Source organism: Chroicocephalus ridibundus, chromosome 2 (genome assembly GCF_963924245.1).
Source record: "Chroicocephalus ridibundus chromosome 2, bChrRid1.1, whole genome shotgun sequence".
Classification (NCBI taxonomy): domain Eukaryota; kingdom Metazoa; phylum Chordata; class Aves; order Charadriiformes; family Laridae; genus Chroicocephalus; species Chroicocephalus ridibundus.
Genome location: NC_086285.1, coordinates 35,559,634 through 35,587,575, shown reverse-complemented (window position 1 = coordinate 35,587,575; position 27,942 = coordinate 35,559,634). Strand labels below are relative to the sequence as shown.

The following is a 27,942-nucleotide window of genomic DNA, read 5'->3' as shown; positions in this document are numbered from 1 at the left end:
TATTTGTCAAGTGAAATAAGTCTATAAGCCACAGTAAGGTTGCCCACATGACTTAAATATGCTGAATACTCATTTTACAGAGCGTAGGCTCTGCAAATGCAGCCTTGTCAGGTAAGACACGGCGCCTAAACCACTTGGCTGAGAAACACTGACTGACGGGTGAAAGGAGCGTTCAGGCAGGGGAGTTGTAAATTAGTTGGTGGCAGAAGTAGATGACTGTCCTGTCAGCGATGTGGCACTACTTGGGCAACTTGGTAGTTTTGACCGTCTTGAAATAAGAGTGGTTTGACACACAGCCATTATCTAACAAGAAAGACACATTGCAGATCTCCTGTCCAGCAACTTGTGCTGTGTTTGTGACCTGCTGGTGATGTGGGGGCTGTTGGCCATCTCTGCCACAAGGGTGTGTGTCCCTTTTTCATGAAGACCGACAGGACTTTTTCTGCAAAGCTGCTTTCCAGCTGTCTGGCCCCTGTGTGTGCTGGTGCCTGGGGTGGTTTGTTCCCAGGGACAGGACTTGGCCTTTCCCCGTAAACTTCCCGAGATCCGTGTGTCTGCTCACGTCTCCTGCCTGTTGGTGTCCCTGTGAACGGCAGCACACTCCTCTGGGGTACTGACGTCTCCTCCTGGTTTTGTGTTACCTGGAAATGTGCTGAGGGTGAGCGCTGTGCTATTGCCCGTCTTCATTAATGAAGATGTTAAACTGTCCTGGCCCAGGTATTGACCCCTGGCGTACGCCAGTAAGGCCAGGTCTCCATCTGGGCTTTGTGCCACTGTCAGAGCCCCTGGAGCCTGGCAGTTGAGGCAATGTTCTGTGCTCAGAGGCATGGGATTCCTTGAGGGCTGCGCTTGCCGGTGATGACAGAAGCAAAGGTGGCAGTGAGTACCTCAGCTTTTTCCCTATCCCTTGTCACCAAGTCCCCCTGCCCCACTCAGCTGTGTGATGCCCTATTTTTCCCTAGTCTTCCTGTTGCTCATGATATGTCTGCTAAAGCTTTTCTTGTTGCCCTTCACCACCCTTGCCAGATTCCTCTTGATTTGGGCTTTGGCTTTCCAAACCCGCTCTTCGGGAAGGGGTGAGGGGGCAGGGATGGTGCCTCTATAATCCTCCTTGGTGCCCTGCTCTTGCTTCCACCCTTTGTATGCTTCCCTTTCATGTCTAAGTTCAGTCAAGACCTCCATGTTCATGCGTCTGGGCCTCCTGCCGCCGCTGCTTGCTTTCCTGCATGTTGGGATTCTTGAGGCTGGAGGAGATGGTTCTTGAACACCAACCAGCTCTCCTAGGATGGTCTCCCATGGGCTTCTACTGAGCAGTTTCCTTGAGTGACAAGTTCTGTTCTGCTGTACGTCCAGGGTTGTGATCTTGCATTTTGTTCAAGGTTTCTTTCCTTTACCCTTACAAATGTAATCTCTGGTGCAATGGTGTAGTGAGACCTGGATGAATGGAAGAGCTGTAGTAGCTGGCAGCAGTGGGAGATCTTATGTTTTGGGAATGCTGCATTTTCTTTTCTTTCTTTCCTTTTTTTTTTTTTTAAACTCAGATGTCAATCTTGAAGCTGTTGTTTTGAGTGGGCAAAGCTCATTTTCCCTTTATACGAATGGGTGAAAAAGGAAATCTCAGGTTCTTTGTATTTCACTTGAACAAGATAACCATTTTCTTTACCGGAAGGTACAAATTAGACTCAATGCTGCGACTGTCCTGGAAGCGTGTGAGACTTTCAGTCACAGTGAGTGAAAGGCAATGCCTAGAATGGGTTCTTACATGGTTTCATACAGGAATTGTTATTGATTAGTGAAAGAAAACGTGAGTTTGAATACCTTCTCTCTTCCCAAAATGTGTAGCAGAGTACAAAAGAAAGTAATCCCAAAATACAGCCCTTAGTGGAGGATAAGAGTACCCGAGAGCCTGCTGGACAACTGACAGTGAGAGGGATGTTTGAAGGTAATACAAGCAATTAGTAACCAGTTACAGAAAAGACGTTTGTTTCTACAGGCAACAGCTAGTTGCCCGCATTGAGCTTGTAAATACTTATTTTTCACGTTTTATGTTAATCTAGCTCTGTGTTAAAGGTGACTTCAGCATGAGGGTTTTCTCCCAACCCACAGCTGCCAGGTAGTAAATACATCTGCTAGTTCAGAATAGTGGGAAAAATGTCACCGTGACTCCAGAAACCTTTGTGAAACAAGCCTTTACATTGCATGGTGCTTGCTTCATTAACTTGATTCTTAAAACGAGGCTGTGCTTAATCATCGGTTACTCTAAATATGCTGGGACAATACTGAAAATTAATGGTGCGGAAAGACTTGTGGAAGTTAGTCTGAGTCACACCGTACTTCTGACAAGCTGCCTACTTCTTGTTCTCGCTGTCAGCGCTGACGAACGCTGACAGTCCGCTGTGTCGAATTTCTTTGTCTGGACTATGATGGTGGATTTTTCTGGTGCGAGAGGGTAGATTCCTGAGAAGGTGAGAAGAAATACCAGCTTTTACCTCCACAACACAGAGCAGAGGAAATGGAGTGTCAGGTATGGGCGCAAGAAGTCCTCAGTGTGGATGTGATTTTTCTGAAGTTTCTGCAATACAAATGAACCAAAATAATGAAAAAATGATCAGTGCTTCCTCAGAACAGAGACTTCACTCGCGCATGAAACTTGAATATCATCTTCGATTCCTATCGAAGTGGGAACAGAACAGTGACTCATTTAAAGCATACGTATAAAGCCACATATAGGTTATGTACGTGTATGTATATACATTTATACATGCGTATATGGTTTCCTCTTCAGCTAGTCAAGGTATGGGGGTTGTAGAGTTGTTGGGGACGTTACTGGAGCTGGCAAAGCCTTGAACCAGCACTGATGTCAACGACCGATGGCACCATCTCAAACAAACGTAACTAGGCACTAGAAAGTTGTACTCAATGGTGTATTTTCTTTGTGGTATTATCTGCCAAGAGTAAATTGATTGGAATATAAATGGTAAAGGACCTTGCACTTATTCCTTATATATATTTTTAAAAAATCACAATACTCATATTTTTTCTTTTGATTTATTTTGTTATTAAAATGCATTGTGGTTTCGTTATCATTAATAACCTGCAGTTCAGACTTTGCTAATAATTTGGATTGAATAATTGAATTGGGATAACATTATATAGGGTAACATTTTGGAATCAAGTGTGAGCCAACTGTCGTACCAAATGTCAGCTTTCGGCAGGCTGTCTTGCCCCTAAAATGGTGGTACTTGAGAAATCTGCTATAATAAACCACAAAATGGAAAGAGTTTTGCAAGGTAAGAGCATTGATATTCCCCAGAAGACTGTTTACTTGTTAGTTCATTGGGGTTTATATTCCTAATTTCAGCTGTTAAAGAAAACCAATCCAACTGCTGTTTAGCTAAGCTACTCATTTCAGCTCTGCCTGTACTGACTGGAGAAGGATACAGGCACTGTCAGGCTGATTCAGCACATCCTGAGGTAGGCAGGGAGATCCTCTCTGACACCTGGAAAGCGTTCATCCCGTCTCTCGCTTCCTTCTTATCCTGAACAAGTGGCTGAGCATTCCTGCCTCCGTGCTGCTTCCTACTGAGCTGAATCCGCACGTCTCCCTTCATGCTGCATAAAGCCAAAATAAGCTTTAGCACGGCATCGGTCACCCCAGCATAGCTCCCAGTGCCGGCAGCTGCCCTATCTTTGCCAAAGGCCCTACAAGCAGGCAGATGTCTAGGAAGAACAGATCTGGTGTAGTACTTCTGCTGGCCAGGATGTGAAGATCAGCTTGAAATAATGTTGACAGGTGCTGGGAGCTAAGATTCAACCTGCATCTCTTCAGATTATTTGCGTAATCATAAAGTAGTTGCATTTCTAAATGTCTGAAGCGGGGAAGAAGGAAAGAACTGGGGCACAAATCTCTCCATAGCATTCCTGTGCCTGCCATTCTCGCTTCAGGATCACACTTAGGAGTATGTAATAGCTTTAGCAGCTTTTGAATTTAAAGGTAGAATAGCAGCAAGGCTGCTAAAGCTTCCTTACAACTGAATGACGCTTGTTCAGCTGTAGCTGAATCCTCTGACAAATCTGAGGCTTGGTTCTTAACTATTCAGCCTGGGCAGGAGCTTCTCGACTGCCTCGTGTACTGCATCAAATTCGTAACTTTAAGCTTCTTTAGTTATCCGTGAGAACTTACTTTTTCCTGCTACCAGCGCAGGAAGCCATGCCACAAAAGCATTGCCCTTGAATCTAGTGTGAACCTGAATGTGTTTCAGGTCCTCCCCAGCTCAGCGAAGGGCCGAGGAGAGATTTTCATCACTTCAGGTTTTGCCCAAGATGGGCTCCCTGCCGAACGTCAGGTGTGTGACGATGCTACCAGTCGTGTAGAGGCGTTTGCATGGCAGCCAGCCCTGCTGCAGCCATCGGAGTGAGGGCAGAGGCCAGCGCGGCCACCAGCTTCTCCAATGCTCAGCCTTTGCGTGGGCAGACCTCGATGGTGTGGAATCGCAGGGGCCCGGATGCACTTCCCAAACGGCCAGCTGGAGAGGCGATTCCAGAAGTCTCGGACTGGACACTGTGTTGAGGCCAAGCAGCACTTCAGCTGCCAATCTCCTGAAACACTGCGATCCAGCTTCTGAACGGATTAGTTCACTGCTTTGACATCATTACCCAAAACAAAACATGCTTACGGGAAAATAACTTGAAGAAGAAATTACTGAGCGATGGATTTCTCCAAGATCCCACGCTGTATGACCCATCTTTTTCGTAAAGCCTGGCCTGCGTGATACGTACTGCAGCATGGTACGTGTGCTCCGTTCTCGATGAATGACAGTGGGGCTGTACCGAAGGAGCAGTGTGGGGTAAAAACCTCTGTGATCCTTGTGGGCACAGAGTTTTGACGCATTCTGGTAATGGTGAGATGAGTAACTTCTTAAATACGCCAACAAAATTGGTTACCAGGTAGATCCACTTATAAAGTATTTGATGCCATAATTTAATTTCAGGCAGAAAAGCAGCGCCTTGGAAGAATCTTTATTCAATCTTGAAATATTGAAGAGCTTTAGTACGCTTGACATTCAGTGCCACATTCAGAATCCCTGTAATTATTCCTTCCTACTCTAATAAGAGCAGGCACTATACAGCACAAGTACTGAGGGGTAGTTTTGTTTCATGCTTGAAAGGAGGAACACGCCGCATAAAGTGCACTTTGTACTGAGCTGTGGGAAAAGAGGTGAATGAGAGGCTAAACCAGAAGCTCTAAAAGCAGTTCAAAATGTCTAGTACGCTTCCTCTCTGTAGGCAGTTCTGAATGAATGAAGAAGCCGCGCAAAATGAAAGGCATAAAGCTGAGAGCTCGCTGGAGCGGGGAGAGCTTTTGGAGGAAATCTCTGTCTCCTTCCTGGAGAGGAACCTGAGCGCTGGCGCTACCACAGGAACAAATACAGGGAATTAATGCTGAAACAACCTAACGTGGGACTAGAAGGGCATTTGGGGGCAGCACTGGTGGCTGCATGTCTGGTACCTGAAGCCAAAACGTCAGGGACTTCTGGACCGTTTCTAGCAGAGGGTTAAAGAAAAGGAGGAGAGACAATGAGTGGGTGTGAAGAATTTTTTTCTTTCTTAAAGGAGGTGGCCACTAGGCTGGCTGTCAAAGGTGCCCATTATGAAGGAGACAATGGGGTTGAGAGGACTTGGTGAATGTACTAGCCATCAGCTGGATAACTGAGGGAGTTTATGGAAGAGACAGTGCAAAGGCTTCAGCCTTTGGTCAGATCTGACCTTACGAGGTGTGAAGGAGGCATCAATAAGGATGGAGGGTTGGAAGTTGGACATCTCAAGGTTTGCAGATAACAACCAAAGGGGAGAATGAGGAGCCTGCAGTTCACAAGGTACATGGGAACAGCAACTCTGATGTGATGGAGGAACAAAGCTGCCTATGTGGCATGGCACAGCTGATCTGTCCACCCAGAGCAAGAACGAGGTGCAGATCTGACTATAAGAGATCTCGATTAAAAAAATATTTGTTGATCGTCTCACTGATTTGGCCAGAGTAATGTGACTTAGAGGTCTTTTTAATAGCGCAAGGAATTTGCATAACAGGAGTAACCCAGACCTCTCACACAGCAGTATGTGACAACGTTTACAGTGGAAATAATACACTGGAATAGCTTTTGAAAGTGGAGCATGAGCACGGAGAGAGCCACGGGACTGAGAAAAGGCCCAGGTAAGGATAAGGCTGGTGGATTAGTGCAGCACATGAGCAATGCTGCAGATTTAAAAAAAAAAAAAAAAAAACAAACCAAAAAAGGAAATGATTATGTGGTCTTTGAGCTAAAATCTCTTGGGAAAAGAGAAGTAAAAACATTTTAGTGGGATCGTAGAATCATAGAATTGCTGAGGTTGGAAGGGACCTTTAAGATCATCAAGTCCAACCATTAACCTACCCTGACAAAAACCACTTCTAAACCATGTCCCTCAGTGCCCCATCTACCCTTTTTTTAAAGACCTCCAGGGATGGTGAATCCACCACCTCCCTGGGCAGCCTATTCCAATGTTTAATAACCCTTTCAGTGAAAAAATGTTTCCTAATATCCAATCTAAACCTCCCCTGACGTAACTTGAACCCGTTCCCTCTCGTCATGTTACAGGTCTGCTATAATCTTTTGGGGAGGCATTTGGAATCTTGGCAGAGGAATGCTAACAGAATTTGTCGTTAGGAGAGACTTAGATTTTCTTGCTATAGATTGGAGGACTAATCCTATCAATAATTGCAGGTCCTTATTGCTTCTGGAAGTCATAACCGACACTCTTATTCAACAAAATGTTCCTGAACCAAGAACAGGGTGTGCTGCTTCAGGCTTTGAGCATTTTTATGTTGCGCACTGCTGGGCAGTGGATTCCTGAAACTGGGAATAGAAGTAAGTCAGCCCTAGGTGGGAACTTGGCTGTTCAGAGCACCCTTCTGGCGCGTAAACCACCTTGTTCAGCTGGGGCTCTGGTACTTCCACATGAGACTTCATTGTACCACTGTGCAAGACTTACAGTGGAGTAAGAGAGAGTTATATGAAGTAACTTTGTTGTTTGAGGCAATAAAAAGTAGACATGGAATGAAAGGACTTTTTATTTCAAAAGGGTAAACTTCGAGAAAGGAAGATGGCTGGACAGAGACATTTATTGGCCTGAGAGAAAGCAAAAAAACCCCCAAAAGCTCCAAGAAACTTTAGTCAAGGGACAGAGTCCTTTGCACCTTAAAAAGAGGAGAAATCTTGTACAGAAAGCTGGCATTGAAACAAAATTCCCCTTAAAAATGTACTTGAGCACCTGTGAGGAACTGAAAGAAGGGGGAGCAGAAGAAAACATACGGTCTAATGGGATCAGAAAGCCTTTGTGATGCAGTGAATTACCGGAAGACAAAACTGAGTTTAACTTTCGCAAAGGGAATTAAAATACATGTACAGATTCCTTAACTATAAAAACAGATCAAGGGGAAAAGGACAAAAAGCACGAAGGGAAGGAGCAGGAACGGGGCTGAGACCAGCAACTGTAAAGTAAATGTTTCAAGAAGATGGACATTGCCACCCCACGGCCAGTCAGTACAAGGACACAGCGATGGCCATCCAAAGGCTGAAGCAGAAGGTACGGCGGGGTTACGTTCCTACAGGCAGTGTCACAACTGCTGCTCTGAACTGACAGTGAAAGGCCGGGCGTCCTGGGCAGCGCACGGCCCCAGCTGTTCATCATTCCCACCGCAGGCACCAGGGTCAGCCCCACAGGTTCATTTACACACCACCGTGCGTGGTCTGAATAGAGCAGATGCTTTGTGCCAAGAAGAGCAATCCAGTGACTCACAAGGGCAGCTGCTGACCTCCTTTAAGCTTTTAGTTATCACAGCAGATTACGTTTCCTTCAAGCAAAGGTAACAGAAGCCTCCCTGTGGTTTGTTGGGCTGCGCTCTACGGAAATACTATTAAACATTTCCTTTGCAGCTTTCGTTACCTGGACAGATGATGTGAGGCATGGCAGGGTTACTGTCCTGAAGGCACTGCGTGGGTCCTTCTAGCAGTCAGAAGGAAGATGTCCCATAGTGATCTGATCTGACCACGTTTCCTCAAATCTCTCTGTATTTACTCAGTGGGCAAGTTATTGACTCCCCCAAACTCCCCTAGCCTTGCCAGTCACCTCTTCTAACATCCACAATATTCGGAGAGGCAAACCAAAATGTCAAGTCGCATAAACCACTGAGCACCTACGACAGCAGGCTGTCACATGGAAAACCGAGCACAGCCAAAAAAGGAGGTTCAGGGTCCTCAGCCAGCCCTTTTCCAAAAGACTAATACACAGTTTGTAGGAAAAGAAACAGCGTGACAGAAAATACCGGCTCTCATTCAACTGCAAACATGGAGTACTTGTATCACTTCTCACGTACCGCTCTACTGTGACTGTCATCAACTGAACTCATCCCAATTCATATTTCTTGGGGAAAATATTTTCTTCTGTAGAGTTATAGAGAAGGTGACCGAATTATCCGAAAAAAGTTACATGGAACTATATGAGAATGTATGGTAAAAGAGAAATACTGGTTAGCTACTTAATAAAACTGATAAATCCTAACTTTTTATAAGCTACTGCACTGTATAGATGAAATGATAGTTTTGCTGTCATAGTTGATCTGTGCTAATTACAGCAATTAGAATGCTTGTGGAAAAGGAAATTTGCAAAAAAGAATATTAAGTGTTCAGCACTCAGCTGCCTGTCAGCCGAAAGGAGGGCGAGTTAATTGAATGTAACAGTCTATCCTCTTTCTGTTGTAAATCAGTGGCTAATTATAATGTGCAGCTACGTGGCCGTATGTCACTTGCTCTGGCAGAACAGTAACGTGTCACGTCATTGATCGCTGCCCTGGTGGAGCCGAAAGCGGTTGCACCCCTGCACTAAACGCCTTACAGAAATCTAACATATACATCTAACACATCTCTACCGGAATCTAACATATATTTAGTGTGTTGTATTAATATGTGAAATTTTATTTTTTATTTTTTTATTTTTACTATTGCTATTTACTGTAAATAGACTTAAATATAAAAGAAAGAGATGAAGTGGCAGAAATATCCCCTAGGAGCAGGCACAGAATTACTGAGACAGGAGCTGTTGCCAAGTGCAATTTTTCTGTAGGCTTCCTGAAGCTAAGCAGAGCTGTCCCAAAGTGATTTAATGTCTCCAGGTATCTGGAAACTGGCTACTTTTAATCTATGGCAGCTTTGGTTGCCCACTACAGAAAAAAAAAAATGCAGAGCTGTCCAAAGGGCTGCTTTTCTCAAATGTTTGTTTCCTAGTTGATTATATACTTGTGCCCAATTTAAAATACTGCTTAGAAACCGAGCGTGGTTTCTAGATTAGGGTGCCATAGAAATCGTTCCTCTACCTCACCTCTCCTGACGGATTTTTCAGGCCAGAGGACGGGTCTGCGTAGGTGCAGATACCACAAATGAGTCTGGGAATGAAGACAAAAGCCTTAAACCCGGGAGAGGCCAGTTGTTTGGTGCAATAGAGGCTGGGGCTGCAGCCTGCAGCCGCTGGAAACTGGAGATAATGGTGTAGTGACAACAATATTTAAAAAGGACAGTAAGGAATATACACAGTAGAATATATTGCCAGACATTCCTCGAACTTTCCCCCAAGTAAGTGCTTTTAATCTGTGAGGATAAACCAGAAGGTAACAGCATGTATTTGGCGTGAAGGGCGATACGGTGGGGTAGAGAAGCAGGCTTAATGAAGCCAGCGACGCCAGTTGTGGAAGGGAGGCACTTTCCAACACAGATCAATCGTGTCTTCCGTTCTGCGTCAGATAGCTCAATTTTGGACGTCACGCAAAAAGGTGACGTTTTGTGGTGCCAGGAAAGCTGTTATTAGGACAGTTTATTAGACTGGGCATATGGTAGACAGTGTGTTTAATAATTTTTATTCCCTACTAACTAAATAATAACTGGTGAGTAAAATGAGGTGTTTTGTTGAAAAGGGGAGTTGAGTATTTGCAACATTTGGTTGCTTGAAGGTGAGAAAGCACCCAGCTACCCTCAACTAGAGGAGCAAGCACACCACTTAAACGTTCATTTATCCACCTGTGTCTGGCAAACAGGGAGTCAGGTACCTGTCTAAATGTTTGCAGTAGCTCACACTGAGGACTCAACACGGATGGGAAATTAAAGGATAATTAACATTTTGCCCATTTAGACCAGAGCCCTCGATGCCACATTCTCCTCACGACAGCTGCAGCTAGAAAGGTTTGCTCCTAAAGGACAGCACAGAATTAATCTCATTTCAGGAGATCAGAATCTCACTGGAGACATTGCAGCATGCGTGATGTAAGGCAGGAACCAAACATTTCATCAGCGTAGCCCCACCAGCGCGGTGTAGTTCAGATACAGTATTGCTTGCTCCTGTCACTGTTTACACCACTTAATGGGAAGCTCCGGTATCTGCTCATGGTATTTCCACTTACCTGGCACGAAGGTGGGTGTTCTGTTTTCTGTCAGCAAACTTCTTGACTTCGGAATTCAGGAAGAGTGGACGCGTTGATGCCCATGAGGGCAGAACATTGTTCTTCATCTTAGATTGTGTGTTTTGTATTGCACCCACCTTACCTTTCCTCCTTTGGATATATACTTTCACCTCTCGCATGATTACTACTTGAATGTCAACAGCTTTCAAATTTGCTTTTTTCAGGCCAGCACTGAGATACCTCGTGGAACCAGAGCTTTCGGCACGTGAGCTCTGAGCTTTCTGCAGTGCCTTGCTCTGCTTGGTCCTACGTTTTTCGTGCCGTGGCTCTGGTTTTGGAGCGTCTCTGGAGCTTGCCTTTTAGTCATATGGTGGCTGCTCAGGAGGTGTATCAGTCATGCATGCTCTCTGTGGTATGACAGCCCTCTCCAATTTGGCTACTGTTGGCCTTGGGTTGTTCATCCTTGCCTTGGCCCTCATGGGAAGCCACGAGCAGGAAAGCAGGGGCCTGATGGGTGTCGTTCTGGGGCTCTCTGCTCCTCCCGAGAGGCATTTTTATTGTGAAAGTACAGAAATCCATCCAAGAGCTGCTATCTACTCAAACAGCAGGCTGTTCAGGGCAGGACACCCAGAAATGTTGGTATTTGAGCTGAAAATGTAAGCGTTCATACAGCCCACTTCCTGCGTTTGTGCAGTTATGGTATGGGTCTCCTTTGTCAGGCAGAAACCAAAATACCGTTCTGCCTTTTCCCTTTTACTTAGATGGCATTTTGCAATATAGGTATCATCTTTCAGGGGATTAGAGGGCTAGAAGCTCTTCCTGATACCTCTTCTTGGGTTAGTGGTGGCTGCCTCCATCTAGTTGTTTGTAGACTTACTTGGAAATCGCAGTGACGGAGAACAAAGAAAGAAGGAGTCCTTCTGCATAAGGAACAACTGCTGTTTACGATTCCTGTGAAGGAGGGAAATGGAATATCCCAGGTGAAGAGGTTAAAAGCAAAAGCAAGACAGGATGGCACTAATGCCACCGAGAGCCTACACTGATGTCACAGTGGTATGGTTTGAGGTAAAAGGAATTTATTTCTTCTTGTCTTGTGACAAAGACCCTCTTTGTAGAGCAAACCAAGCATTTAGAAAAGAAATGGGGGGAAATTACCATCTATATATTTGTACATACACTGACATACAGTTTGTTGTTACACCACATCTAGGAATGAATGTAAGAGTTGGGTCAAGTCATGAATATCTCTGCCCCCCCCCAGTGTGGGCATTATGATATGGTCCTCAACACGAATGACTGCTCATTCCTACAAGGGGAAATTGCTGTAACAGAGAAGTTGGTGTGAGAAAGTTCAGTGTGAGATCTTATGAAAGGAGAAAGGGGTATTTATTCACTATTCACAAAATGTTTAATCAAGTTGATTTTATCCACTCGCACCCATTCTCCTACAGATCTAATTAATTTACACTCGGACACTCATATATGCATGAGCACCAGGACATATAAGTCCAAGTGTCCTGGCCAGGATCCCTTGTGTTTGACACAAAGGAGCAGGGATGCTCAACGGTGATGCCCTCGCTACATGCCCAATGTTCCCCTTGAATGGGGGTAACAAAGTAGTTTCTGGACAGATTTTTCATGTCCCTTAGGAAGGATCAGCTGGTATCCAGCCATCTTTCACCTTGTAATCCTGTTTACTTCGTTCTCCATAAATGTCAGCCAGGCTGCTGCCCATTGCCTGTTTTTCCTTGTTTTCAACACGCGTGTTTTCCTGACGGGCTAACAGGAAAGGCGTATCTGATGCTGTAGCTTTGTCACCCTCCTCCTGGGGTCAGGATGCCAGGTCTTTCACTGACAGGTCATCTGTGTTGTGGCTGTTCTCAAAGTGCAGGTCTTTGGCCTTGACATAAACAGAGCAATTCCTTAATTTTTCTGCTGGGAACGTTTTTCTGTGTTAACAGAAGAGTGCATTCTTTTAGCCCTCTATTCTGCTGTTGCTGCTGGTGCTTGCATGCATTTCCATTCATACTTCATACCAGTCTTCATTTCTCTGTTACAAATCTCTACAGCTGCTGAAGATATTCCTGATCCCCTTTTATTAGGATTTATAATCTCTCTAAAATACATCATTTAATGCCACACACAGTCTTTGACAGCAAGCAGATGAATGCTCTGTTGAAATGTAAATGAAGCTTGTAAATGTTAAGGTATCACACTCAGGGAAAGAAAAGTCTAAAATCTAGGGGGGCGTCTGTCCCCTACGTCTGCTGAAGCACAGGCTTATTAAAATGCTGAAGTACATGTGAAATAATTAAAACATTGCGGTGGCCAATATAAACAGCTTGAAAAATAACAAAATTATGCCTGCCAAAATAGTAAATGGAAAACTGATAGTGCGTATTTCCCGTGACGCTTGCTGGAGGATCTGAACACGCCGCTCCCGCTGGCCTCATGAAGTTACTGCTCTAAATTTACTATTAGTGGGAGAAAAGCAAACCATTCATGGTTTGATACCCTCTTGCTTGTGCCCAGCAATGGAAATTCTATGTTATTGCTGACAGGAGGCAAAACCCTGACTTTACCTTAAATCTTGAAGCTGAGGTTTGCTAGTCCTAATCAGTGCTGGGTATGGAGCCAAGAGGGGTGCGTCCGGATTCAGCTGCCAGTGTTACAGCACACCACTACGTGACAGCATTAGACGCTCTGAAATGCAGGATAGCACAGTAAAGTCACTAATTAGTCTGCACGTTCCTGGCTTTTAGCCCTGTTTTAGGTACTTGTTATTACTTGGAAGTAGAAGCTTGAAATCTGTTCTCTCAGTAACCTTGTTCCTTCTGCAACTGCATTCACCTGTGACACTGGGGCTAAGATGTCTTTCCGGTATCAGTGACTTGAGACATGGACGCAATTAATCAGGACAGCCTGAAAACTCCAGCTGCCTGAAGGGGAGAAAAAAATTGGAAATGCATGATGCAATACCTTAACAAGAATGAAACTTCACTGATCTAACAGTTTACTCCTCAGGTTCTAATGCAGAGTAATGTTTTCCTGGGACAGGTATGTGGACACCCCAGAGGACTGGAAGCTGCAAGGCCGGATTTATCCAAGTTGGAGATAAACCAAATTTGGCACAAGCTAGAATTTGCATTTTTTTCTAATGTTGAGATCTAATTAAAAGTGGAAGTTAAATGTGGTTAAGATCCCACAGAAGAACATAGTAAGAGATGCCACACACTGTCCTATGCACAATCTCAATGCAGAATCCTTGCTCTTGACCAATCATAGAGCCATGGTCCCTGACCATTTTTGTCACCACACACTTTCTGGCTTTTTCAAAGTTTGGACTGGACCCTCGGATAGCATTCACCACAGCTGTAAGGTAAGTGCATGAAAAACTTTTTTTTTTTTTTTTCAATTTGTTGTGGAAACTGTAATCAGAAAATTTGGGAGGGCTATCTGTTCCTGCCTCTACTACAGAACGCCTGTGTATCAATCTAATCACCCCAATCAAGATGTTTCTGATTTTCTAACGTCAAATATTTGCATGTGTGGTTCTAGGTAGCTGAAACACTGAGTACTTCCAAGCTGCAGGTGAGGTTCACTATATGTGTATATACATATATACACCCATGTATACACATATATACTTAGTAATGGTGTTGGTACTGATATTCCAGCTGGCTCATTTTAAATTAATTCTGATAAACCTACAGTTCTGTACCGTATATATGTACATTCATATACATATAACGCATGCACAAGTGTCTATACACACGAACATACATGCGTGCATGTGAGCTGCAGGCTTTTCAGAATTAACTTAAGGAAAGCCAGTTTGGATACCGCTATCATTCCAGTGGCAAGCACAACCTTCCCCATGAGTCACAAACCAGTTTCTTGATGGCAGGGGCACCGCAACTCGCCAGGTGGCTGGTGAGAAAAGTTTGTGCCTTAATGTTTCTTCCGCCTTCAAAAGTGCTGGCTGCTCTGCAAATGCTGAAGTCCTCCTCTATGAACTGGGCCTTATGCCCTATTGAGTAGGAAGAATACGACCTTACCAGAAAGCTGATTAAATAGGTTAACATTTAAGACTCCTATGTTACAGTAAGATGCCCATAAAATGACCATGGAGAAATAATTTTATTGAGCGCACTTAAAGTGAAACAAACAGTAGTTTAGAAAATGCATCATAACCACTGGTTTACCATACAGAAGACTGCACAAGTACTAAATTTACTATAAAAACAAAGAACAACCAGAAAAGCAGAAAGAAAAAAAATTTTAAAAAAACCCTCCAGTGTGCACAAGGTTAAGAAGCATTTGTGCAAATGGATGTATTTCTGGCTTGGAGCCAACTAGGGAGAAAAAGAAATTGCTACACACAGATTCCCAGAAGGTATACCAGAAGTTGCAGCAGACTGTTGGAGGCTGAAATATGTCAAGAACGAGAATAGTGATCAGTAGTTTCAGATAATTTAAGCAGAGTCTGCTCACAGGTAGTAGACTCCACAAAATTCTAAACATGGAAGCAATCCTTGGTGTTTTTCTGCTACTTGTGACAGCAAGTATAAACATGCTTAGTTTACTGAAAGGCAGAAGGACACTTCAGCACATATTTAAGGGTCCTGGCAACATGACAGCAGTAGGCTTTAATTTTCATAGATGTAGAAGTATCTTTTCACTGCCATTAAAACTCCCACCTCTGAAAGTACATTACCAGAATAACCAACTTTGATAAATACATTTGTACAAGCTTTATACATGGCACATTCAAATTTATGTCTTTTTAAAAAAAAATTTAAAACTAAGTCTACTTTGCCAATAAAATACTGTTTTATTTTTTGTCACAGGCACACAACAATGTCATGTTCTTTATTCAGACAGTATATCTCTCTCCATTTGTTTCCGTGTAAAGAAACACAACAAGAGGCCTTTGATCGATCAGCAACAGCTGCTGCTCTAAGACAGTTATTTTGCGTTATCTGCAACTCCGTACTTCAGTTGGGCCTGCTCAGCAGAACAAACACCAACTGTACATAACGATGACATGCTTCTGGGGTAGTGATACCTTAACTGCTCTTAAATCATTAATTTTTTTTAATGTTTCATGTATATATTACAAATAAAAGGAAAAGTTGGGTACAAACAAAAGGGAATATACACCACCTAGGATTAGCGTAAGAAAAGATCATTGTGGAGGTAGAGCTGTAAACCTGTGAAGCTTACAGCAGGAAAAACTTGCCATGCTCCCAAAACCTCAGGCTTATTTCCCCTTAAAAATGGTTAATGGTTTTAACTAAAAGACATAATCACTTACACAGATTAACAATAGCAAGGTGAAAGTCTCCTTTAGCTCCATGTATTTAACAGATACAACTGCTATGGTGCAATTTACCTCCCATTTTCCCCATACTCAGGACATTTTTAACGTTACTTTACATAATTGCTTTATCAACACCTCTTCTATTTATACATGATTTTTATGTTTATAGATTACAAGTTACCTGGCAAAAGAACTTCAATTCAAGAGTGTCGAGTGGATTTATCTGTGGTTTTAATCTAAAGAGAATTTTACCATGGAAAGTTTTGTTTCTTACCGTGGTGCAAAAGGTAAAAAAAGCCACCTGTAAGATGGGAAGACGGGCTTAGATTTATCTGGGGGCCAGGCAGATGTTGTCCTTCCCATGAATGCACACCTTTGCTCTCTTGCTGGAGAACGCGCTAACTCTTCCAGTACATTGTACTTCTGCACTGAGAACGAAGAACATGTTAGCACAGCTGCAAGGGACTGAGAGAGGGGATTAAACGAGAGCTAATGCCCCCTCTCCGTGAAATACAGCAAATTAAAGAATTGTGGAAGGCATTGGTGCTACATTGGAATTAAGATTTAATTTTAGACTCAAAATATGTTATATTGTATGTATCCTTCCCAAAATCATAGCATTTGCCCTGGGAGTATGAAATTATTATTTTTTTTTTAAATTTATGGGTAGCAATGTATAATTAGGGATGAATGAAAGAAGTGTGACACTGGGAATCACAATTCACAAAGCGGCAGTTTTAGTTAATCGAATCATTATCTTTCTTGCTTCTTCTTGAGCTAAGGGATACAGTGGTTTACTATAAAATTAGTCTGTAAATAAATGACTTCAATTAGTGGTTACTTTGAGAAGAGGAGAGCTTACCTTCTGCAGAAGATAAAAAAATCTTGTCCCTTTTGAGATAATTGCATTTTCAGGCCTCTGTAAGTCACGGAAAGTAATTACTATTTGGAGACGTCAGCTCTTTGTGAAGTGTAAAATTAAAGTACAAGAGAAACCATCAAGAATCTTGAAGGAACTCAAAGTGGACTCCTCTGTAATCTGTTCTTACAAACCTACACACGGCACTTCTAAAATAGAAGAGCTGCAAAGTCAGTCACAGGCCATCGTAAAGGTTGTCTGAAAGCCTTCCCTGCCCATCTGTGTCTCTGGACTTACTTCTTTAAAAGTTAACCTGAAATTCATTGCCTGAATTTACAGGAATAAGTTTTGGAATAATTCCCACATTGTTTTAATTTACTTTAAACCACTGCCAGATATTTCTGACTCCTCTTTTAACATGATTTGTCTGTAAATATACCAAAAATGAATAACACAGTAATAGCTTATTCAGTATTTGAGTCCAAACTATAAGTGCCCACTCATTCATGTTCTAATTTAAAATTTTCAATGCGGTCCTTTTCATTGGAGTCATATAAACCAATGACTAATTCCCACCATCAACAAATGTCCACTGCAAATTAGCAGTAAGAAAAAAAGGACAAAATGCATTGTGCAATGTGCTCATTCATTCTACAAATGGAGTTTTCAATATGCAGCACCAAATGTTCTATGGTGTATCTTATACAAGTCTTAGAACTGGCAAACTTTGTAACAGCATGCCTCCAGTCTTCTCTAGAAACAGAAAGAACAGTTTACACTAAGGCTTACAGATTAAAAAAAAAATCAGCGTATTTTTATAATTTAAAAAGATGTTACAATGGGTAATGACCTCCTAAGCATACAAAGAAAATGGAATAGATAGCAACACTGATCCCACAAGTGTTACTGACCACAGGCACAGTAAACAGGGTGGGCTTGGTGAGTTAACAGGAAGTCTACTGTAGCACTCATAATTCGGAACCGCTTTAATTACAGATGAAGGAGAGAGAGGAACAGTCTATTAGCATCTTAATCCTTCCCCTGTATGCAAATTGACTTTTTAACTGTACATTCCTGGTACTGAGACTGGAATGGCTTTAAAGGTCTACATAGAAAGGCTCTTCATTCCTTGGAAAGAGAACAACCTAACTTAAAGAATGACAAATACACATAAAAATGCAGAGTACTTGTTTCAATAACAAAATACTACTCTTAAAGCAGATCTTTAGCCATCTGATCTGACCGCCACCCATCTTCTGGAGGAGAATATTTTTCTCGAGAGCTACAACCTGTCTGTCAGGTTACCTGCCTATTTCATCCAGTTAAGCTCCTCAGCAACTGGGGCTGCTAGCAATCCTTTCCATAATGTTTGCAAGAGCTGGCCATGTCATAGGTTATTTGTGCAAAAGACATGCCGGAGCACTGGACTGGATCTCGGAAATCTGGATTTTGTTCTTGCTTCTGCAGGTCACCTAGATGGACAACTTGCAAGACTACCACTCTATTGCTTAGTTTCTTCATCTGTAAAATGGGGACGATGATATTCACTAGCTTTTAAAAAACATTTTAAGATATACATGGTTAATTATTAACCAGTGTGGATTATCCCCCGTGAGTAACACACAGCTGCTAATACACTGACTTACCCACTTTCATATTAGCATCTTTATTTAAACATTCGCTATTCTTATTGCGACATAGCAAAACACTCATTTTGTCAAACAGCAACTGTAAAGAAGCTTTTATTCAGCACAAGTGTAATTAGAGTAGTAGAGAAGTGATGAGATTTTCATCAGCTTTGAGCTCGAGGGACTATCTGGTGCTTTAAATTCAAGTAACTGAAGTAGCAAAAATAATTTCCAATTCAAGTCTGCCCTCCGCTGGCTTAATGAAACACTGCTAATAAATTTTGGATCAATAGTGCCTTTCTGTAAGTGAAGGAACTAAATTAATAGAAGCTGATACAATTTATTAATTGAGACCTTTAGTCAGCATTTATTTTTTAGTTTTTTAATAGTAGTTAAATAATTTGTAAATTTCTTTTTAAAGTCCTATGTAGGCTCTGCGTCAGGTTCTTGCTCTTCAGGCTTTCAAAAGCCCACCAGCGTATCATTCATTTCAGTTGCTGGAACTAACATACAACAAGGGAAGTAAATTCTGCACATCGTTTTAAAGACATTTAATAGAAAAACTACAGAAAATAATTTTGCTGTGATACAATTAACAATTCTAATATATAGTGCTATATGTACTAGTCAAGTACTAATGTCCTAAAAGAGACCAGTATCAGTCTAGTCTAATACCCTGTCACTAGAAGCAGTCTTTCCCCCTAAAATGTGAAAGAACAACTTTTATTACTGTGTTTATTTTAGAGAGAACTTTCCATCACAAATCCCACACGCAATTAACTCATCTCTTAACTCAGGAGGACTCATTTTCCTTTCTATATTTAAAGTAGGAAAGTAATTGGGGGGCGGGGGGAGGAAGCTATCTTATACTTACTCACGTAGATTCATCTAGCATGATCTCAACCCCAAGGTGACGTTTGTTTCTGGAATACAAAATCTGTACCGTTATGCTCTGGAGGACGTGATCAAGATGAAAAGCCTCTTGTTCATTTATCTTGTCATCTTCGTGCTTCATTACACTTAACAGCATCTAATCTCTGGTTACTGCTACCTAAACCTAAAATAAAGGAGTAAAATGTGTTTTCTTCAGATGTGTACTTAATAAACACTTGAAAAAAAGGGAAAGAAGAAAAGCATCACAGAAATTTTTTACTTGGACCATTCAAATGCTTGAAAATCAGGGTCAGATTCATAGCTTGCACCAAGTGTGCCTAATGGACTTACAAAGCAGAACATAAGGAACTTTCAGAAGTTCCTTGAATGTCCTCTGCATCTGCTAAAATTCTTGCTGAAACAGCTATCATTCAAAACAAAACCTTTAGGAGTCCATATAACGTTTTACAGGCAACAGTGAAAGGCACAATTAACCCGTCCTTATTGGTTGGCTTGGGGTTTGGTTTTTTGTTTGGTTTTTTTTTGGTTTTTTTTTTTTTTTTTTTTTTGTCGTTGTTGTTGTTTTTTTTTTCCATTTAGGTAGGAAGCTATACAAAAACCTACTGAAATCTCATTAATCACTCCCGTATGTCCTGTTACAAATCACCCTCTTAACCCAGACTTCAAAAAAACAGTATCTCAAATGACTGCCATTGTGCACTTCTAGATTACTGTTTGAGATTTTTAATAATGCTAACTGAAAAGCAGCAGCATTGCCACACTGAAACACTGATAGATATTTTCCTGAAACGTAATTGGTGTTCTATGCATTAGTGGAAAGAGTCTAAAATGGACTTGCAGACACGTCAATTAGGCTGCCAATATATAGAGGATATACATGCATGTCTACTTGACAATATTTTAAAAATAATAACATCTAAAAACATTTGTCTGGGCTAGACATGGCATATCATTATGCTAAAACAGAAAATATCTGGACAGAAATTATGTATGAAAGGCAAAAGGGACAGCATTTTAAGAGTTTAATTTTCATTGAACAGTAAAAACTTCATTAACCATGAGTTGTGCTTCACTTAATCCTGATAGCTCTACACAAGACTTGCAAAGGAAGAAAAGAGCTTTCCATGATCACCTTCTGGTATCTATGAAAGGCCGTAATTACTCTTCATTATAATACTAAATTAGTGATCCTAATCCTCCATCTGCTGAAGATCTCAAAGAACTTCCAGTGAAATCTGAACTATTGAAATGCGAAAAATACAGACAGATATACATGCTGATACTTTTGTTAATATTGGTTTGATTTCAAGTTCTGAAAGGCAGTTCTTTCTGGACTGTCTGTCACCTTTAGTAGGAAGCTCACGCAACGCATTCTGATGGAGCTTGGCAAGAGGAGGTGTGAACTGCTCCCTACCTTGTTGGTCATGGTTAGGCCATGCTGAATCAGGAATATGACAAAGGTTTGTCCTTAAGTTTCTGAAGTGAATTCACCCAAAGTGAACAATCAACGTAACTAAGTATCTACATTCAGTTTATCAAACTAATTTGTTCAACATTTAGATAATACTGAGAAAGATTCAGTTTATACATATACATGACACATTTACTTTGTTGTCTGCGTAATCTTATTCAAGATCTGAAAATATACATATTTTTACCTTTCCTATTATGCTCTGAACTCTGTAATCTGCATTACGAGTTGTTAAAAACTATGATTCTGTGATTATAATGACAACACTAAAACATAGACTATCTTTAGATAGCTAAATTAAAGCCATGCTAAAGTACAATTCAATTTATACTTAAAAAAAATAATTCTTAACTAACACCATTCCTGTTTTGAAGGCGCCAAAGCAAAAGGATACTTAGGGATACACACAGTAACCGAAACTATGTAGTTTTTTTAACAGTGACTTAAGATAAAAAACAGAACAAACTCACATTCTAGCAGAAAACCCACCCAGACCTGTTCTACATCCACCTCACATATTTCAACTCAGAGGTCCTTCTTTTTGCTTTACTACTTGTTTTCTCTTTGCTTATAACCAGAAGATAATGAGTAGCTTGTTGTTGTTGTATGCTTTTATCTTGTAAAATCTGAAAGAGTGCATCCAAAAGCAGTACTGTAAATCAGTGAAGCGAATGTTGTGCATCCATCAGTTATGATTTTCAAATATTTCTTTGTCAGAAAAAGTTGTTTCAGCAGCATGTTTATTTTTTGTAGATGGATGCCAAGAAAGACTATTACAACAAATGCTCACTGAAGAAAGGAAGCAGAAGATGACTTTTAATTACAATTCTTCTTTTTCAAATGCTCCAATTCTACGTTCTGTATCAAAGACAAATATTTCATTTTCAAGCGCAATGCTGCCAACTGATTGCAAAGACTTAAATTCTCAGTTTCATGGTTGCCTTGCCTTAACGCAATGTACTAAGGTCAGAATTGGTATAAAACCAAGTATATTGACAGCAAAGACTGTTTTGGAAATCAGAATATATTCACTGTTTTCCTCATCTTGTTTTGATCATAGTAAAAATTTGCCTAAACCAAACATCTTTGAAGTCCTTTAAAATCTTTATAGATGTGTGCGGTTATAACAACATATTCTTCAGCAACAAAAGTGTAGCTGAGATCTGTTGACACATAAAAGGTTTATATTCAAATATCTTCAATATCCTCCTAGAGCTACTGAAACTTTCACTGCTCAGATGCTAAAAAAAACAAGCTTAGTTTAAATACAAAGAATGAGTAAATATGGATATTAGTTTTGGCCTCAGAAAATCCTTTAATCCATCAGCTTTTTGCGTATCATTGAAAGTATGCGAGAAATCAGATTATTGTTTTCATCCTCGGCCAAGAAATCCATGCAATCATAAAAACATGCATTCAAGAAATGTTGTGGTTTTAGAGGAACTACCTATGGTAAAAGGCAGCACTATGTTTAAATGTAACACTTCACTTTCAGTATTAAATGAAGATGGGGAGAACGGGAAAGTCAAGTTTCAAACAACAGTAAAATTTTGCAGCAGATAATATTCAGTTTTCAAGCACAACAGCAGTTCTTATCAAAGGTCTCTAAAAGCATTTGATGAGGTTCTGTTGAATGCTGTCTCACCTCAGACTGCTGTTTTTCCTTTGCTGGCCTCAGGAGCTGTAATGAAAACAAATTAAATTATTGCTGTGTTTGCACTCAACTCCATATTACCACTCAGTTTTGTTATTTTTTTTTAAATAAATAAATTCTATAGGTTTTGTACTGAATATAAAAGACTACTACACTTTGCTTTTTGTTCCTACCACTCTGATCATTTTACTAATTTTCTAGCTAGGCATCTGACAATACCACTTTTCTTGGAAATAGCCCATATCAGACAGTGATCAGAGTAGTGCCAAGGAGAATTACCCAGAAATTCACATGAAAGAGATTAGAATCTGGACAGAACTTTTTAATATGCATTTTATACCCATTACTACTGCATTACAAATATGTTTTGAAAATATGCTAAATGCAAAAAATCAGACGTGTTCACCCCCAAGTAATCTAGGTCTTAGCAACATTCAAGAAAGAGACATCTTAGAATTCTGACATTTTTCACATGACATAAACAGACAGCCTTAGTCTTTTTTATTTTGACTGTAGTGCTTTCCATTTCTATTTGTCTCCGTGAAACGACAAGAAATGTTTCCCAGACCACTAGTACTGCAGAATAGCCAGGTTTTATTAGTATAAATGAATGGAAATACTAAAATGGAATGGAAGAAAAGGACCATCATCACTAGGGCACAATAAAAATAGAAAGTTTAATTGTAATAATAAAGTGAAACAGAATGCCTAATCATGATATACCACCGTTTTTACTGACATCATAAAGATTCACCTTGTAATGGAAATCTGTTAAACCTCTTGCTTATGGTCTTGTATTATTTATAGTGATTTACAGCGTAATCCTCAAGTATCAAATATCTACTGCAGTTCTTTGGAATCTAAGTTCCTCCCAAACAGAGTCAAACTCAAACTTTGTTCCCAAGCAGACTAATTTAATGCAGTTTCTTGACAGTAAATTGAAGGGGAAATCTCAAAAGTGGGAGTGGTAAGTGCATAATGGAAGTCTGCAGGGATTTCCTATGTAGAGTTTACATTGTGATTTTTCACAAACTTTAACGTGTCACTTCACTTTGTCGTCTTCTTCAGCCTCCTGAGTAGCATGCACTGTCGCATGGCTTTACTTTGTGGTGTGTTGAGATAAAGCTTTAGAGGTCTGGAATTCTTTAACCTGAAATGTACCCTTTGCACCAAAAAAACAAAGACAAGCTAAAGCCATCAGACCAAGTGACATTATTTCCCCAAACCAGAGACTGACGCTTAAGTGATTCAGTCATGTCTGTAAGAACCTCAGTTCTCTCCTTTACCCATGAGAACTGAAGCACTTGGTTGCTTTACAATGACTGTTAGTGGTATTTATTTGCTATGAAAACACAGCACTTGTGGAATTACTGCTAATCAAGTTAATAAAACAGTAGGGATTCATATTTTTCTTGTCCCAGTTAAAACCTCTGCAATTTTATTTCTGATTTTACTGTTGTTGCTGATCATGTGAACTACAAAGCAAAAGAAATTCAAAGAAGATTTTTGTAACAAAAAATTTTCGAACACATATGGTATTACTAGTTTTCTTTTGTCCCTCCAGGAATTGGTGCTCTTGTTTTTCTTATTTAATGGATACAACATTCCAAGTGCTTTTGTCTCCATTATCAGCCATAAGAAAAAAATAAGAAAAAAATTATCAAGTAAAACCAATACCATTCATGGAAGCATTAGCACAATTAATTATAAACGTGAAGTAGTACCCACAGCACTCACACGATATCCTACTTCTGTCTTCTCCAGGCAAAGCTGCCTCCATCAATTTCTTACAGTACACATTTCTTTGGGTATTGCTTCTTCTTCCTTCAAAACAGCTCATTGTTTCATGCCCAAGCACAGGCATCTTTGCTATTAGGGGCCAATTTTGAATATTTCAATTATTTGAATAGTGCTGTTCCACCAGCTTGAACTTGCAGGGAAGACAACTGATGCTCTCTTTTACCCTTCGGCTGAGTCAATAGCTCACCAAAGGACTGCTGAGCTCTTAGACCCTCTAACATCTGAGGTACAACTGGAGCCAAATAAAAGCACAGAAACTTCTGGAGTCAGTACAAACCTTTGCTGTTGGCATGCTCTTTTTGTGCTGTTTGGGTGTTATGTTCATTTGTGTGTTTTGGTTTGGGAGGGTTTGTTGGGTTTTGGGTTGGTTTGTTTTGTACTGCAAATATGATACTTAGGGCAGTATGAGACTATGGATACGTCTTATGATGGAAGAAGTGCCGTTCTCCGGTCACTTCTCTTAGTTTACAGATAGCTTTTTCTCAGAATCAGTCTGTAACACTGTATAAATTTAGATCATTAGATATACAGAATCATCTTTTTTTTTTATTTGCATACAAAACACATGCACTCAGGCTCTTCTAGGGCACGGCACTGATTTTGTTTGCAAGAAAACTGTGTCAAAGAAATCTTAACTTTCTTGCTATTAATTTCATGGCTTCTATGGTGAAATAAAGGAAATAACCTACAAGCTTTTAGTCAAACATCAGAATTAGCAGACGTGAGAAATGAGAGCTATCAAGGAAAGTTTCTGTGCTTTGAAAATTATTTCTTGACTTGATGTGTGAAGGGAAGAAGAGAAGTACTGGTGCTGGTACACGGGGCACGCTTTTGTGAATACCCTTTCTCAAGAACATCCACAGTAAGAGTATACTGTATCACCTGGGGCACTGTTAAACCAATTTATACTCAACAGAGACAGACCTGTTTAACCACTTGGATCAGTTGTTTAGTACATTTGACCTTCTGAATCCCACTTACACTAAAATTACATGAAATTTAAGGAAAATACCTTTTGAATTTAATTCCAATACAGTGGGTCACATTTTATTGCAATATTTAGTAAGAGGTTATTGACAAGCAGAGTGCTGTAATGAACAGTTGGTTTTGTATGTTTAGAGAGAATAAGCTATAACAATAACTACATTGTGGAAGCAGATCCGATTTGGTCTCATCTACAAATGAAAATCAATTTAATAAAAAACTGATGAAAAATAGGTTCCTGCAGCAACCACTTTTCTTCCTTCGCAAGGGTCAGAAAAGGTTTATGGGTTTGGTTTTTTTCTCTTTTGAGTATGACAAGCCATTACTGACAAATGAAGATGCCTCTTGTACTACACTTGTTCAGAAGAATAGTAAATTTATCATTTTGAATGTTTGCACAACTCTACTCATGAGTACTAGTTGGAAAAGTTTTACAACAGTGATATACCAAAAAAAATGTAAGCTAATGCAAACCTATGGATACAAAGGCTTGTTACCACAATTTCAAGTTAGAATTCTCAGCTTGAATAGAAAACTACCCCTAAAATAATTTAACAATAGTTATACAGTACTCAATTTCAGGATCAGAAATACAGCAATCCACTGATGTAGAAGTACCAGGCCAGATATGACAATGTAGGAATACGTGGCCACACTGGTAAGTACAAACTCACCTTTAACACCATCCAGAAAAAAGTAACAGTCAAACAGCACTTCAGAGGCAGCTCTGTCTTTTATGGATGAATCATTTGTTTTACTAGTTGCCTAAGACTGCCACAGGTAAGTCTTCATTAGTATGTTCCATACATTCTGGATTTGTTACCCAAAGTGCTCCATTAATCTGGAGTCACTATTTTGAAGTAACATGACATTGGTTGCTAAACAATAAACTGGAAAAAGCCCCACCTGCAAGATGATACTGGGAACACTTTACTTTTTAAAGTGAAATGAAGATCTCCAGCTAGTATTTTTCTACCTATCCCAGCAGCTTACCTGCTGCAGAAAGAGTGGAGTAAGCCAAAACTGATTGTTTGAAATCTTCATCAAGCAAAACTAACTCTTACAAAGTCAATTGACACAACACATTCCTCCATTATTACACATCATTATTTGGAGCACACTGTGTCGCCCCTAATGGCAGAAAGCATAAAGAAAATAAGATATATGATCACATCATGTGCTACTTTTCATGAAGGCATATTCTTTTGGGAAAGGTGTAGGCTCACAGTCCAAGCTTCATACTCATGTTCATCTGCTGATGAACTACAGCACTGGTGCCTAACCTTTCTTTAGGGGTAAGCTATTCAGTTTATAAAGAAGCCACTCAAGCACTCTAAGCCTCAGCTTTACTTGTTAGATATCATTAAATATGTGTCAGTCACATGACGAGAAATACTGATATATCCCATCAACATATTTAATGCATAAGAAAGCACAGTGCACATGGACTAGTTTACCTGAGGAAAGGCTGTTTGTGCCTTCCGTAACATGACATCGCATTTGTGCCACCACATCACCAAAATACTCTTTTATCCCCCACATTTTGATTAATGGTAGATTGTAGCAAAAGCAAGCTGTGGGCTGCCAGAATCCCTCATGTGGCCTGCAGTTTGCTACCTGTCCACATTTGGAAGAGCAAGGAGCAAGCTATAAGTTCATATTTTGATCATCACAGAATGGCAGAGCAGGCATCCACATGCTGGAACAGGAAATGAGGTATATGTATAGGTGATATTTATTATCTCTTATTATTCTTATTATCTATTATTTTTATTCTTTTTTGGATCTAAAAGCACTGACCTGTTGTTATTCTTAATGCGAAAAAATGGCTACAGAACTTCAAGTAATTGCTTTAGGTAAACCAATACATAAGACGCAGGACCTTAACTGTGTCTGGTCAGTAAATCATGACTGAACAAAACTTAGTAGATTTCTGCTCTGTCACAAGGAGTGATTTTTAAGAACTTTCTTCAGAGTTTCCATATGCAATTAAATTCCCTCCAAACTATGACAGGAGTTTGAGTAGTTAGCAAACATGACATAGACTCCCAATGTTAAATACTTCAGACACACTAGTAATACTAGGAACCTGAAGACCTGGATCTGTCATTACAGCAAAAGGCAGCAGACTCCCTGACAAACAATGAAAACATGGTACAGATATGACATAACTGGCTGAGTCAATGGCACAGACATCATGCAGCAAGATGTCTCATAAGTAGTGGTGTCAGACAACAGTTTGGTGGTTAGGGTACTGCAAGGGGTTCTTGCTGAGACCACTCATTTATTAGTAACAAAAGAAAGTGCCTCAGTATTTATCCAGGCTCTGAGTTTGTACGGACAACAAGCCCTAAGCACTGTACTGGCATTTTCTAGATACTAGGTCTAAAACCAGAATGCCTCTCCCCATATCTCTAGTCAAGCTTCCACTCCCAGAACTCCGCATACCCACAGACTGAACGCACCTCGCAGTCCAGTATAAAGGTGGAGAGACATCTCCAATTTCACCCAGAAACATTTTTCTTATGGCTCCACCTCTACCTTCCACTTACCAAAAAGCACTTCCTCCTAGCCTCCAGAGCTGGGGAGCAAAGCGTCCGCGTACCTTGAGAGCTTAAGGGGGGGAAAAAAAAACAAAAGAGCAAAGCAAACCAAAACAATTAAATAAACGCAGGACCTACAGGCTGAGGAAGAAGGCCCACAGCTTTTGTAAGCCCGTCGCCCTCGAGCAGCGGGTTGCCCTTGGCCCGTCACCCTCGCCTTGCGGGCTGACAGTGCGCGGCTGGACCGTCCCTTCCGGGCCGGGGCCGGGGCCCGGTCGGCAGCGAGCCGCCGCACTGCGC

The 27,942-nt window shown here is 40.8% G+C and overlaps 1 long non-coding RNA gene and 1 other non-coding gene across 10 annotated transcripts; both read right to left on the bottom strand.

The window, feature by feature from the left end:
• Nucleotides 1-412: 412 nt before the first annotated feature.
• On the bottom strand, nucleotides 413-27,942 carry LOC134511288 (uncharacterized). Of its 9 annotated transcripts, none has more exons than XR_010069843.1 (10): nucleotides 27,652-27,833; nucleotides 22,307-22,342; nucleotides 19,171-19,353; nucleotides 16,672-16,728; nucleotides 16,084-16,237; nucleotides 13,274-13,425; nucleotides 13,069-13,189; nucleotides 12,168-12,435; nucleotides 10,487-11,437; nucleotides 413-2,572 (listed from the first exon to the last, which is right to left on the bottom strand). It is a non-coding gene; the product is annotated as an uncharacterized LOC134511288 (long non-coding RNA). The 9 variants fall into 9 exon arrangements; XR_010069845.1 differs by lacking the exon at nucleotides 413-2,572 and adding an exon at nucleotides 3,113-5,204; XR_010069842.1 differs by lacking the exon at nucleotides 413-2,572 and adding an exon at nucleotides 5,216-9,478.
• Nucleotides 21,960-22,047, bottom strand: LOC134512373 (small nucleolar RNA SNORD93). The gene has a single exon (XR_010070108.1). It is a non-coding gene; the product is annotated as a small nucleolar RNA SNORD93 (small nucleolar RNA).